The sequence below is a fragment of the Pelodiscus sinensis genome, chromosome 18 (genome assembly GCF_052426305.1).
Source record: "Pelodiscus sinensis isolate ZL-2025 chromosome 18, ASM5242630v1, whole genome shotgun sequence".
Lineage (NCBI taxonomy): Eukaryota > Metazoa > Chordata > Testudines > Trionychidae > Pelodiscus > Pelodiscus sinensis.
Genome location: NC_143069.1, coordinates 22,088,232 through 22,102,101, shown reverse-complemented (window position 1 = coordinate 22,102,101; position 13,870 = coordinate 22,088,232). Strand labels below are relative to the sequence as shown.

General features: G+C 60.2%; 1 long non-coding RNA gene across 1 annotated transcript; it reads right to left on the bottom strand.

Annotated features, from left to right (window-relative positions):
- Positions 1-449: 449 nt before the first annotated feature.
- On the bottom strand, positions 450-1,621 carry LOC149523286 (uncharacterized). The gene is made up of 3 exons (XR_016347112.1): positions 1,272-1,621; positions 669-736; positions 450-555 (listed from the first exon to the last, which is right to left on the bottom strand). It is a non-coding gene; the product is annotated as an uncharacterized LOC149523286 (long non-coding RNA).
- Between the last annotated feature and the right edge of the window lie 12,249 nt (positions 1,622-13,870).

The following is a 13,870-nucleotide window of genomic DNA, read 5'->3' as shown; positions in this document are numbered from 1 at the left end:
CCCCCCCCCAGCCACTGACACTGCTCCTCTCTCGGCCCCCCGAGGAAGCAGGGACAATGGCCCCGTCCCCCCCACGGGGCTCACCTCCATTATGAGCTGCAGCCGGGCGGTGTCTGGGGACTCGGCGAGGAGGCTCGCCAGTAGGGCCTGGAGGTCGTAGGGAAGGGCCCGGATGAACTGCTGCAAGACAAGGGGGAGCCCTGGGTCAGAGGGGGGTTGGGGGATCCAGGCCACCCGCTGGCTCCGGGGTCCAGCCTTGAGCAGGGTGTGAGCCGCCTCGCAGAGCAGGGAGGAGCCCAGGCTGGGCATGGAAGGGACGGGCCCCCCGGGAGAGCAACGGGAACCCTGGAGGGAAGGATCCAAACCTGCAGCTTCTTCCCTCCCTCTGCCCCCCCGCCTCCTCTCTGGAGCTCCAGCCCAGCCCGGGAGCAGGGCCCGGAGGGACGTACCTGTGTGTGGATGGGCTCCTGCTGCCAGTCCCCAGACACTGTCTGTCCCACGGCCGCCGTCAGCAGGGGGCTCAGGAGCTGGGCCCGCAGGGGAGGCTGCAAGGTGCTGGCAGGAGAGAGGGGCAGAGGCTGTTAATTCAGCAGCAGGAGACAGAGACTTTCCCACTCCCTGGCCAGGGGATCTGCTCTGGGGGGAGTCGGCGGGGGGGAGGTCGGTACCTGAGGCTGCAGGCGGCGTTGAGGCAGTCGGCCAAGACCAGCGGGGGGGGCGAGTCCTCCATGATCTCCTGGGAGACCCAAGGAGACAAAGGGGCGTGTGAGGCTGGGGCCCCCAAGAGACGCTCACACGGCCAGCGCCCCCACCCAGCAGGATCCAACCCCACTGCCTCCCGCTGCCCTGTAGCCCCCCTGCCCGGCACAGGGCCCCTCCCAGCACCCCCCTCCCAAACCGGGACCAGCTCAATCCTTGTCCCCAGGCCGTCTCCTGCCCCTCACTGCCCTGGTGACCAGCCTCTGAACCTCCTCATCCCTGCTCCCCAGGCGCATCCCCAGCAGCCCGCTCGGCTCCCTTCCAGCCCCCCATGGCCCGGGGAGACCCCTCCATGTCCCGAATCCCCCTTTCTGTCCGGCACCCCAGACCTGCCCCATTTCTGTGTCCCTCCCTCCTCCAGCATCCCCACCCATCCTCCCCATGTCCACCTCCAGCCCTCCTGGCTCCACCCATCCCGTTTCCAGCACCCCCACCCGCCGCCATGGCCCAGGCAGACCCCCGTCCACCCCACGTATCCCCTCCCCTCCTCCCGGCTGCCGCGACTCGCTTACAACGATCCTGGCCATCATGGTGTCCTTGCAGCAGCGCGGCGCCAGGGTGTCCTCGCCCCTTTGGAGGGCGGCGAGGCAGGCGAGGGGGATGGCCAAGAGGAACCGCTGCAGGGCGGCTGGGCTCTGCACCCCAGAGAGAGTCTGTGAGCCTGGGGCCTGCCTGCCCCCCACGGACAGCTGCAGGGCTCAGGTCTCCCAGGAGTGGAGGTGGGAGCTGCTGGTTGTCCAAGCACCCGCACTCCCCCCCCAACTGCTGCCTCAGGCTTGTGGGGGCCCAGCTGGTGCATGACAAGAGCCCCCAGCTTGGGGGGTCCAGGTCATGCAGGAGAAGGGGCCCCAGGGGGATCCCCAGGGACAAGCCCCTCCCGGAGGGGGGGGGATGTGCTGGGAAGGGGCCGGACAATCTCGGGTCCCCCCCGTGTGGAGAAGGTTCCTACCGTGTCCCGGGTGTGGAGCTGCTCTTCGATGTCATAGATGGCCCCTTCCTCCACCCGGGAGTCCATCCGCTCCTGGCAGAGCTCCGCCGAGGCGCAGGGGGGCTCTGTGCGGGAGGGAAGGGACCAGGGTGACTCCAGCGGCCAGCAGGGGTCACGCGCCCCCATGTCAGGGACCCAGGACAGGTTGGGCCCCACACGCCCCTCGCAGGGACCCATCCCCCTGCCACCCTCACATCTGCCAACGCCCTCAGCAGAGCCCCCACCAGGAACAAGAGAGCCAAGCAGCCCCCCCCCATCCATTGCCCTGGCTGCGGGGCAGACACTGGGGCTGCCCCCCCGGGGTACTGGGTGAGCCCCTGGGCCCAGCGTGTTCACGGCCCCTCACCTGGGTCTGAGCGGCTGCGGGAGGTGGCCCGGCTGCAGCTGGAGGCCCAGGCGCTGCTGCTGACGGACCTGGACCCACAGCTGCAGGGGCTGGTGCGGGGAGCGACGGGCTGGGGGCTCCCGGAGACTGGCAGGTCCCCGGGGGCCGGGCAGGGCGATGCCCCCTGGTGGTAATGGGGGCTGGGCTCCCGGGGCAGGTGTTTCTCTCCACAGAGGAGGCCCCGGAGCCACCCTACCCGGCTCCCCCGCTGGGCTGGGTCCCGCCTGCCCAGCCGCCTCTGGAGCCAGGTCCGGGGGGGCCTGGCCGGTGGGCGAGTCGCCCCGAGCTGGTGGGATCCAGCTTCCCCGCCCGCGGGGACGGAGAAGCTGCTCCCCACCGGCCCTGGGGCCATCTTCAGGGCTTTCTTGAACCACAGCCGAAAACGTTTGGCCATGCTGGAAATGAGGGGAGCAAAGGGGAGCTTGGGGCGCAGCCTGATGAACGAAATCCAGGGGTTCCAGCTCCCCAGAGCGACTGCCCCCAGCCCCCAAATGGCCCCTTGCTTATCGGTTCGGTCTTGCACAGGCACTGCAAGGACCTGAGGGTATGTCTACACTACCCCGCTAGTTCGAACTAGGAGGGTAATGTAGGCATACCGCACTTGCAAATGAAGCCCGGGATTTGAATTTCCCGGGCTTCATTTGCATAAGCGGGGAGCCGCCATTTTTAAAACCCCGCTCGTTCGAACCCCGTGCAGCGCGGCTACACGGGGCATGAACTAGGTAGTTCGAACTAGGCTTCCTAGTTCAAACTACCGTTACTCCTCATTCCACGAGTCTCCTGCCCATCAACAGCCCCTTCTTGGCCAATCAGGGGAGAATCTAAGGTGTGGGGGGTGGAGCGTTCTCCCCAAAGACACCGGCATAGACTTGTTCCAGCCCCACCTCCCCAGTCCCCACAATGGGGGCTGCATCCCCCACCCCACGGCTCCTGCAAACCACCCCCCGTCCTTCAGCTAGTCTGTTGGGTCCCAAGCTGGGGGAGGCAGCAAGGGAAGGTCACAGAGGAGGCAAGAACAGAGCAGAAATGTGGGGGGATGGAGGAAAAGGGAAACCAACCAGGAGAAAGCCCCAGTGGCGCTAAGGACGCAGCCCAGGTGAGGAATCACCTTCTGGCCCTTGACCGAGGGCTGGGCCTGCCTGGAACCCAGCCGGCCCCGGGCGGGATCCAACCCCTGGGGGCTCTTACCTTCGTCACAAAGGTGTCGGGATGTGGAACTCACAGAACGCGAAGGAACCGTGAGGAGGAGACGCACCAGAGCTAAAGCAACCGGGGGTCTCCAAAGTCCCCTGGGCCCGCCCCCCGCTTTTATCAGCCTGAGATGTGGGTCCCTCTGTGAGGTCATCACCTCCCCACCTGCCCTTTGCCTTATATGCTGAGGGCTGCCCAAAGCCCCTGTGAGGTCACCGCCCCCCCCTCACCCTGCCAGGCAAATGTCCTGCCTCTGGCCACCCCCCTGGGAAGTTTGAGCCATTACTAGGGGTCCCTCCCCCTCCCTCATAGGCTGCTCCCTGCCCTACACTGCAGGCTTCTTGCACGAGAGCTGTTTCACGCCGGAGTTCTTGCGCAAAAGGTCTCGTGCAAGAGTGCCTCCACCCTGCCATAGGCTTTTGCACAAGAGCGTCCATGGCAGTGTGAACGCTCTCTTGTGCAAGAAAGCTCTGATGGTCATTTTAGCCATAAAAGTGTCTTGCTCAAGAAGCCCCTGGTGCCCGTCCACGCTGCCTTCTTGCACAACAGCTCTTGCACAAAGGGGGCTTAGTCATCGTCGGGAGAGGAATAACTCCTGTGCAAGAAGCCCTGTTCTCTGATGCTTTACTGCAAATTTACTTCTGCAAGAACACACGTAGAGTGTAGACGCGCCACAAGTTTTTTCGCAAGAACACGCAAAAACAAGCCATGTGGATGTTTTCTTTTTAGGCAAAAGCCCCTTTTTGCACAAGATCGGTCGGCCTTTTTGCAGAAATAGGGATCTTGTGGGAAAAGGGGGTTTTTTGCACAAAAAGTAAACATCCACACGGCTTGGTTTTGCACACAAACCCCGAGCACAAAAACGGATCGGCAGAAAATATGCAAATGACATTGCGTGTCATAGAGTCCCTCGTTAGCATATTTGTTGCCAAAAAAACTCGTTGTGTAGACGTAGCCTAGGAGAGAAGCGATCTCAGACACAAAGCCCTTCAGTAAGAGGGCATAGCCCTGGGGCGTGGTAGGAGACGTACGGCAGACATGGGAGGTCACTCTCCTAGCTATTTGGCACGGAGGAGGCCTCAGCTGGAGCACTGTGTCCAGATCTCAGGGCCATGCTTTAGGAGAGAGAGTCCAGAGGGGAACTATGAAAAGGGATTAGGGACGTTAGATATTCACTGAGTAGTCAATTAACCTCATGATTTCTTATCGGTTACTTGACTTTTCGATAGTCCCCAGGGGCCAGCTGTCTCAGTCCTGGCTCGCGCTGGGTGCGGGACCTACCCCCTCTGCGGCTCTGCATTTACAGTGTGTTAGGAGCCAGGCAGGCAGGCAGCCTCGCTCAGTTCCAGTTTGCACCAGGTCCAGAAGCTCAGACCCAGCCCCCAGGCAAGGGCTGCTGCCAGCTTGTGCTGCTGCCTCTGATACAGAGGCAGCAGTACGGAGTGCCAGGAGGGAACTGGTCTAAAAAGCACCTCCCCTTGCGACCTGGCTGCCTGTCATCCCACGCTGCTGCCTCCGTTTTTGGCGAGAGAGAGCCGCCTGTCTTGAGACACCGGTGGGGAGTCGGATTTTCAAAAGGCAGGTCTCTGTCCTTTGTGAGCCTTCCAAAGCGCTTCGGTGGGGGGAGGGGGCAGGAAGGCGGACGACACTCAGGAATTGTAGCACCCAAATCCACGGAGTGTTTCGCCAGCACCTCCTGCAACAGAGCCCAATCCCTGACAGGCTTTTAGGCAAGATAGATCATTTGAAAAAATGACAGACACAGGGTTTTCCGTCACCGCTCTCCCTTTCTTTTATTTCCCTGGGCTAACTGGCTTGTTCCTCTTTGGCTAAGGATGGAAGGGTATGTCTACACTACAATGTTAGTTCGAACTAACGGACGTTAGTTCGAACTAACATTCATAGCCGCTACACTAGCGCTCCGCTAGTTCGAATTTGAATCGAACTAGCGGAGCGCTTAGTTCGAACTAGGAAAACCTCATTTTACGAGGCTTAAGCCTAGTTCGAACTTACTAGTTCGAATTAAGGGCTGTGTAGCCCCTTAATTCGAACGAGTGGGAGGCTAGCCCTCCCCAGGTTTCCCTGGTGGCCACTCTGGCCAACACCAGGGAAACTCTATGCCCCCCTCCCGGCCCCGGACCCCTTAAAGGGGCACGGGCTGGCTACGGTGCCCGTGCCAGGTGCAAGCCCTGCACGGCACAGAGCCACCCACCCGATGTCCCCCAGCCCACCCCCTCTTCCCGGGACCAGGCTGGCGGCTCCCGGAAGCTTGCCCGGGACCGCAAGAGGCGGGTACATTCCTGGGCTAGTGCGGACATCGTGGACCTCGTCCACGATCTCCGCACTAGGCACAGGAAAGTGGCCATCTAGGGCAGGAGAGCTGCCAGCCTGGCCACCCAGGAGCAGGTTTGCATGAAAATCAAGGGGGTCCACTGAGACCCCCGACCCTGAGCCCTGAGCTTACAATGGCCGTCCTGGGTCAGACCAAAGGTCCATCTAGCCCAGTAGCCTATCTGCCGACAGCGGCCAACCCTAGGGACCGTGGAGGGGATGGACCAAAGACAGTGACCAAGCCATTTGTCTCGTGCCATCCCTCTCCAGCCTTGCACAAACTTTGGGCAGGGACACCACTCCTACCCCCTGGCTAAGACTACTCCATGGACCCAACCTCCATGACTTGATCTCACTTCCCTTTCAACTCTGTTCTAGTTGTAGCCTTCACAGCCTCCTGCAGCAAGGAGTTCCACCGGTTAACTATTTGCTTTGTCAAGAACAACAACTTTCTCTTACTAGTTTCAAGCCTGCTACCCAGTCCTTTCCTTTGGTGTCCTCTAGTCCTTCTTTATGGGAACTCATGAAGAACTTTTCTGAATGCACCCTCTCCACCCAACCCCTGCTTTTAGAGACCTCTAGCCTGTCCCCCCTCCGTCTCCTCTTTTCTAAGCTGAACAGTCCCAGTCTCTGTAGCCTCTCTTCATCTGGGACTTGTTCCCAACCCCTTATCATGTTAGTTGCCCTCCCCTCTCCCAGCCTTAATCTTCCCCTCTCCCACCTCCTTTTCCCAGTCTCCCCCAGTTTTGTTCAATAAAGACAGAGTCAATGTTGGAAGAAACGTTATCTTTATTTTGTACATCAATAAGAAGGGGGGCTAGGGAAGGGTAAGTGGAAGGAGGTGAGGGAGGAATGGGGTACGAGCCCCCGATGGGGAGGACTGGGCTGGCTCTGCAGGCTTCTGGGGGTGGAAGCTCTCCTGCAGCCCCCCGATTACCCCCTCTCCCCAGATGGCAGCCTGCGGCAAGTGCAGCCGGGCTGATGGCTGAGTGGTGTGATGTGCCCAGTGTGGGTACTCCGGGCACTCCAAGCCAGGACTGCTTTGCAAGCGGAGCACCCCTGAGAACTGTCTGTCCGGGGTGGGAGGTCGGGACCCTGTCACGTTGCTGAATTGGAGGGAAGCAGCCAGATCGTTGCTGCACCCCTAGGTGGGGGTGTTGGCCCCAGAAATTGGTGTGGGGGGAGCCATGGGGGGTATTGAATGGGAGATTATTGTTTGTTGATCTTATGTACGCTATTTATGTGAGTGTATAATGTCTGTGTGTGTAGGTAGGAATCTGTAATCTGTGTGGAAGCTGAATATTTCTGTGAATGTGCTTAAGCATGGCTATGGACAGGCTGAGTAGCAAAGCCCTGTGGAACAATTGCTCTCAATAGGCTATGGACACACCCAAAGAATGGGATTTGTCACCTGAGGGCAGCCAGCAAGAAATATAGAGATTGGCCTCTGACCAGGTGACTTGCTGCAGGCTAGAAGAGGCCAGGAAGGAGTATAAAGAGGCCATGTGGTCGATGCCATTTTGTTCTCAGCTCAGCACTTCATCCCAGAGGCAGCACTGCAGGGATTGAAGAGCCCGGAAGACCTGGGAACCCATCCTGATCGTAGGATGTGCAATAAGGACTTTTAACCAGCAGCTGCAACATCTCTGCTAGAGCCTGCATCGAGAACTGGGAGATTCGGTGCATGTAACGTACTGTACTTTAATAACCTTACTCTCAGGCTTTTCTTTCTTGTAATAATAAACCTTTAGATATAGATTTTAAAGGATTGGCCCAGCGTGATTTGTGGTAAGGTCCAGAGGGTAAATTGACCAGGGATCTGTGGCTGGTTTCTTGGAACCGGACAGAACTTGTTCGGGGTAGGTGGGATTGGGTACTAGGACCCCCCACCCGTGTATAGGCCCGAGGCCATCTGGGGCACGGCTATTGCTGGGGTGTCGGAGGGGTTTTGCTCGGGAGGCTTCAGGCAGGCAGCTGAAGCGCTCTGTGAGACTGGTTTGTGGCCTGTTTGGAGAGGTCGCCAGTCAGGGGGACTGTAAAGAGCCCCGGATTCGAGCAATTCGCCCTGAGCGGACGCCCGCAGCTGTGCCCAGACACGGCCTGGTCTGTCACACTTCCCTCCAGGGTTCCCGTTGCTCTCCCGGGGGGGCCGTCCCTTCCATGCCCAGCCTGGGCTCCTCCCTGCTCTGCGAGGCGGCTCAGACCCTGCTCAAGGCTGCACCCCGGAGCCAGCGGGTGGCCTGGATCCCCCAACCCCCCTCTGACCCAGGGCTCCCCCTTGTCTTGCAGCAGTTCATCCGGGCCCTTCCCTACGACCTCCAGGCCCTACTGGCGAGCCTCCTCGCCGAGTCCCCAGACACCGCCCGGCTGCAGCTCATAATGGAGGTGAGTCCCGTGGGGGGGACGGGGCCATTGTCCCTGCTTCCTCGGGGGGGGGCCGAGAGAGGAGCAGTGTCAGTGGCTGGGGGGGGCACAGTCCGAGAGGAGCCCCAGGCTCTGCCCAGAACCGGCACCTCCCTACGGGTCCTGACCTGCCTCTTTCCCCCCCAGCACCTGAGCCCGTGGCTGGAGTCCCGCCTGCCCCAGGAGCGAGCCAGGGCCCTTGGCAGCACCACGGCCCTGCTGGGAGTCGCCACCACCCTCCCGGGGTTTGACGTAAGTGACCTCGGAGCCGGGGGGTCTGGGGCTGCAGGGCGCGGGGCTGGGAGCGTCCCCGGGAGGCAGAGGCAGGGCCGGGAATGGGCCGGGAATGGGCCGCGTTCTCCTTTCCCCAGGGAGGGGCAACCCTGGGCCCTTCAGGGGGGCTCTTGAGGGACTGGGCCCCAGACTGGGGAGTGGCCGTCAGTGGATCCCCTTGTTCCACCCCCGGAGTGACCCTTCAGTCGGGGCCATTGCTCAGGGTTGTCTCCTCGCAAGGCCGGCCCCGCCCCGCCCCGGGAGGTGTCTCTGTCCGTCCCCCGAGCTCAGAACCGCCTCGGCGGCCGTTTGCATGGGACGTGCAGCCCCAGGATGCTGAGGGACCCCCCCTCTTCTCTCCCCTCAGAACTCCGCCGACTGGCCGAGGATGGGTCACCACGTGGCCCAGCTGGGCCTTTTTATTTCGGACCCATCCGAAGACGTCAGCCGGCTGGCCCGGGAGGGGGTGCACAGCCTGTATCAACTCCTCCTGCACCACAGGGGTAAGGAACCCAGCCGGGACCTGGGCCCCAGGGACACCCTGAGGGTGCCGGCGGCGGGGGGAGGGGACCCAGCCCTTTTCCCCCAGACTGGCCCAAGGGGGGATGCGTCCCTCTGTGTTCCCCTTCTGCCCCCTGTGCCCCTCCATTTGCCCAGGGATGCCTGCAGGGACCCGTGGGAGGGGAAGGGCTCAGACCTGCCAGCAGAATGACCCTGTTGTGTCTCTTGCAGGCCTCAACATCCACCAGGCAGAGGACCTGTGGTGCAGACACTACTACAAAGAAAGATGGGTCCTGGCTCACAGCAACAGCGTGAGGGTGGGAGAGGTAAGGACGCGCTGCCAGGGCAGGGCAGGGCTCGGGGGTGGGGCTGGCTGGGGCCCTCGTGGGGGTAGGAGGGTCTTGGGGGCAGGAGGAAGCTGTGACCTGGGGCAGGGGTTGGGGTGCCGGGTGAGGAGAGCATCTGGGTGCAGGGTCTGGAAGGGAGTTTGGGGGAGGAGGAAGCTGTTTTAGCCCCAGGAGTTGGGGCCGGGCTCTGGGCCGTCAGCTGAAACCTCCTGTGCTCTTGATTCCAGGTCTTTGGGCAGCTCTTCACAGCAGAGCAGGAGAACTGCTTTTTCGACAAGGCTCTGCTCGCTGCCCGCTCCCCCCTGCGGCGCCCCAGCCAGGCCGGGCTGGTCCTGGCCCACGCCCTGCATGGGCAGGCCCATCAGCTCCTGGAATACATGGTGAGCAGCCGGAGCAGATCAGGAGAGTGGGGCAGGGCCAGGGTCTCCTTCCCATCCCCTCAGGGAGTCCCCCGCCCCTTTCCTCAGGCTGCCCCCACCCCACGTCCCTGCTGGCAGAATCCCTCCTGCCCCTGCGAGCGTCCCTGGGGGTGGGGGAGGCTCTGAACACAGAAACTGTCCTAGGAGGCGGGAGGGGGCTGAGGTGTCAGGAGCTCTGGGGGGTGAGGAGCTCACCCTGCGGGCCTGACGGGGGGTGACCAGAGAGCAGGGGGGAGGAGGGTGGAAATGCTGGGGGGGCCAGTTCCCCTGAGTCCCCAGGGATGAATGTGACGGATTCTGCTTCCCTTGCAGCAGGAAGACACCCAGTGAGAGCAGCAAGAGCTGAGGAGCCAGCAGCTGCGTCCCCCTCCCCCCAACCCTCCCAATTGTATTGAATTGTATTTACATTCTCATTAAACAATGTTTCAAAAAACATTTGGATCAGGCTTGGTCAATAATTTGTAATGGGGGGGCCATTTTGGCAACTGATCAAGGGCCACATTTCTACCGAGGGGTTTGGGGTCTGGGACGGGGCGGTTGGGTGCAGAAGGGAGCTTAGGGGTGGAGCCTGGGTGCAGGGGGGGGGTATGATCTGGGGCGGTGGATAGGGGTGCAGGGTCCAGGAGGGGGTATGGGCGCAGGAGAGGACTCTGGCCTGGGGGAGGGGCTCTAGAGTGGTGCAGGGTCAGGGAGGGAGCTGTGACCTGGGTGAAGGGGGAGCAGAAGGTTTGGGGGAGGGGGTGCGGGTGCCAGAGAGGAGTCTGGCCTGGGGGAGGGGTGTCGGGGGGGTGCAGGGTCAGGGAGGGAGCTGTGACCTGGGTGAAGGGGGAGCAGAAGGTTTGGGGGAGGGGGTGCGGGTGCCAGAGAGGAGTCTGGCCTGGGGGAGGGGTGTCGGGGGGTGCAGGGTCAGGGAGGGAGCTGTGATCTGAGGGAATGGGGGTCGCAGGTTCAGGTGGTCGCCTGGGACAGGCAGTCGGGGAGGGGACGTGGGCGCCAGGGGCAGGCTCTGGCTGCGGAGGTGCCTACCTAGGCAGCTGCGTATGGGGGAGCCCGACTGTCACCTGAGGGGATGGGGGAGCTCAATTTTCAACTGTGGGGAATGGAGGAAATACTGTGGAGTGGAGGGAGCGAGATGGGGGGGGCTGAATTGTTCCCGGAGGGGAGATCTCCCTGGCTTGGGGGGGGGGGGGGGGGCGTTTCCAGCAAAGCCCTCACATAAGAGGGGGACAGACGGGGGGAGGGAGAGGACGGGGATGGGCAGGGCAGGTGGAAATGGGGAGGGGCAGGAGAAGGGAAGGGGGAGGAGATGGAGGAGAGCAGGGGATAGGAGTGGGGGCGGGGATGAGGAGCAGGACAGAGGCAGGGCAGTGGTGGTGATGGCTGAGCGATGAGAACACCTTGCAGGGAGCTTAAAGCCAGCAGATGCTTTTCGGCAGAGTTGCCATTTGCCCTGGCGGCTTTGCCAGAATAGCTGTGCCAGCGGGGGGGGGAGGGGGGCTTTTGCCACACACCCAAGCCAAGCCAGCTGTGGCGGCAAAGCCTTGTGATGTAACCTAAGCCCTTGGCAAGGTCGGGATCAACCTGCTCTGACAATTTCTCGGACCGGCGGGTTGAGAAACAAGGATCGTGCAGGGAGATGGGGATGACTATGAAGCGAATCCAGGTGTGGGGGGAATATCCTGGGTTGGAGGGTCAGTCGATACCCCCGCCTGCCACTGTCTGCCGGGGCTCTGCCCGCAAGATGGAACCAACAGCTGAGTTTGCTTTTCTGCCCCGTCGTGGGCACAAAAGGCCCAGAGCAGCCTCCTGCTATCTTGGAGGAAAGGGGCCAAAGTTCAGGAAGCAGGTGCCAGGCTGGGCTGGAATCCGCGAGCGCCGCTTTTGCTTTGCCCTTCCTGGAAGCTGGGCTGCAGGTGAGTGGCGGTTTCATCTCTGCTCTTGGGGTGTTTCTTGTGGGTTCCGAGTGTGGATCTGAGAGGGGCTGCGCAGGGGCAGTGTCATGAACGTGCTGTAAGCGTTATAGCCCCTTCTGCGCAGGCTGGCTCCAGCCTCCCGTCTGTCTCCAAGCCCTGGGGGAGAGGCGGGAGGCCAGCAGCATGGCCTAGTGGAGGGGGCAGGGGGTTGGGTGTAAGAACTCCCGGGTTCTAATCTAATGCCACCTAGTGACTAAGGCACAGAGTTGTGTGTTAGACCCTTGCTCCTCAATTCTGCGCTCACTCTCGCACTGGTGACCTTGGAGAGGCCTTTCAGGTCTCCCTTTCCCTGTCCATCAAAGGCAGGCAAGTGCGATGTAATGCCCTGGAGCAAGTGCTTTGGGACGTGTCGCACAAGTGTGCCTGGCTCACAAGCGTGTCAGCACAGGTGTGTAAAAGCGTGACGAAGGCTTTGAGATCGATGCCGAAGGCTTGTGAGGCTGTGGCTGGCCAAGTGACAGGGAAATGAAAGGTCAGAGTTTGGTCAGTTAGATTTTATGGTAATAAACTGAGACGAAGCACTTTGGGCGTATATACGATAATGTCTTTCCAAGTGCGTTAGTTCAAGCCGTGTCCTAGGAGCCAAGAGGTGAGACAAACATGCTTGGTCCTGTCTCGGTGCAGGGGTGGACTAGATCAGTGCTTCTCGACCAGTGGTACGAGTCCCCTTAAAGGTACTCAAGAGATGTCTGGGGGACACGTCAACACAACTGAAATTTGGAGAAAACTGAATTTTAGTTTTCAGTTTGACAGCGCTTTATTCTTTTTGTACCTTTTACACCCAAAAATGCCATCGCCCGCCCGGCTACGATGCAGTTGTTTAAACAAATGTGTTGCAATGGTAGAAAAAAATTGTGTGTGTCTGAAAACTGTAGGTACTGGGGGTACTTACAAATTTTTTTTTAAAGGGGGTACATTATAAAAAAAGTTTGCGAAACACTGGACCTATCATGGTCCCTTCCACTCAGACTTTTCTATGATTCTGTGACAGGGCTGGGCGATAATTTTCAGAAGGGGGCCACTTAATGGATTTTGGTATGGGGTCATAGGCCGGCTCCACCCACAGAAGGGGCGGAGCCTGAGGCAGAAGGGGCGGTGTTGTGGACTAGCCCACCCTCAGAGTTCTCCGTGGCTGAGGCTTTCAATTAAAAGCACAGAAAAGAGCTCACAGCTTTGCCACTACTGGCAGCTGTCCAGCGTGGCTGCAGCTTTTTAAAGGGCTCGTGGCTCCTGCCCCTGCCGTAACCATGAGCCGTGAATCATTTAAAATCGGATCCTGCTGCCTGAGTCACCACTTAGAATTCGGCGGCATGGGCAGCAGGATCTAAACACAAAGTGGCCAGATCACAGTGTTAGGTGGGTTGCATCTTACCCAGCCCTGTTCTCTGAGCTGGTTTCGAAACCTCCGTGTCCTCCTTGTGGTCTGACAGCTGCAGTTTTACTGCCTGTCTCTCCTCTCATGGCCCAGCCTAGCCGCAGCTAATGGACTAACTCAGGTTAGCATCACCTGCCCTGTCTTGGTGACTCTTCACAGCTGAACAGCCTATAAGGCATCGTGCTGGTCTTCTGATCTCTTGGTGACTCCTCTGCCTTCTGTTTATTTCTTTCTCCCTAGCTGGCCGATCGAGTCAAACCCTGTCAGTGTGTGAAGGCCCCAGGCATTACGAGTGCGATGGTCTCCCATGTCCAAGGTAATCGGCTGGCTAGTAATGGATGGGCTGCTTGGTTATCAGGTTAGGCTGCACAAGCCAGGTCTATGGGACCCCATGGCCAGCTGGCACCTGGTTCACAGGGAGGCAGCTGTACTAATCTGAAAATGGCTGGAGGACACCACCATCATTAGGCTCCAGAGTTACAGCACTCACTCTTCTTGGAGCTACTTGTCCGAGGCAGGCAGCACAGCTTAGCAGCTCATTGGGACATCTTCTTTTTAGTTGTGAGATCTGGGCACTTTAGAATGGCTGTAGCAATTGAAAGCAAAGGCGCACAGCTATAGGCATGTAGTTTCCAGCTTTATTCACCTAGGTGGCTGATTCCAGGAAGCAAGGGTGTGTGTGTGTGGGGGGGGGGGTCCTGTACAGAGGGTTCCCTGGCCCCTCTGCTTCCATGGCTGTGCAACTGCCACCAGGTGGATTAGAACCTGGGACTGTTGGAGCTTAGGGCAGGAGCTGCTACAGCTTGAGTTATAAGTCAGTTGCCTCTCAGCATAGGCTGAAGAGCTCCCTTGTAATAATTGCTTGCTGGACGTGGTCTCAGTGCCACTCCATAGGATAGTGACCCACATCAGGTGGGTGGGTTAC